We start from the raw sequence: 774 nt of genomic DNA, 5'->3' as shown, positions 1-774 counted from the left end.
CAAATTTGTTGATTTCAAATATTTCATATAAACCCACAGTGATTAAGAGTTTCTTAACAGGCTATTAAGATAAGCCTACCTGCAATGCTAAATAAACCATTCAAAAAATCAGCAAAACTAACTTACTTGAACACCCACAACAAACTAGCTACTTATTTTTATAGGGTCACTTTTGTCCAAATTTCCCAGAAAAACAATTTGCGCATTCTACAGGTTGCAAATACTGAGAAGCTGCATCATGAGCACGATTACGGAAAAAACTCACTGTCTGAGACTTATCTGTCTTTGGAGGTATCGCCTCATTAGCTAAAAGGAATGACAAACGTGTAAAATGTGAGATGCCACTGGTCCAATCTAGCTCGCACATGGAGACAGTAAACAAAATAAATGCACGCAAGCACACGAAAACACACACACAGAGTGAGCTTGCAGTTGAAAGGGAGCCGAATCACACAAAGGCACATGCAGGTGGCAGAAAACACAGTTCCCACAGCTCTGTATCGACTGTGAAGTGTGCTGGCAGAGATGGAGGAAGCGATAGCAGGAGTTAATTTCACATTCTACATGCCATCATTGAGCCTCGGTCACGTACAGCTGCACACAGTGTTCAGACCAAGGCGAAGTAATTGGCATTAAAGTTATTATTATTGTTACATTTCCTGTTGGGGTCCCATAACCGTTGAGTTGGTGGAGCCCAGAAAGATTGTTCCTTGTTCACAAGCCAAGAAGAAAATCATTATTAGCATTTGGCTTGATATAAATTGTCAGTATTAG

This window comes from Morone saxatilis, unplaced genomic scaffold, assembly GCF_004916995.1.
Source record: "Morone saxatilis isolate NCDOM2014 unplaced genomic scaffold, NCSU_SB_2.0 Contig4, whole genome shotgun sequence".
Lineage (NCBI taxonomy): Eukaryota > Metazoa > Chordata > Actinopteri > Moronidae > Morone > Morone saxatilis.
Note: the sequence above shows the minus strand (reverse complement) of the source record.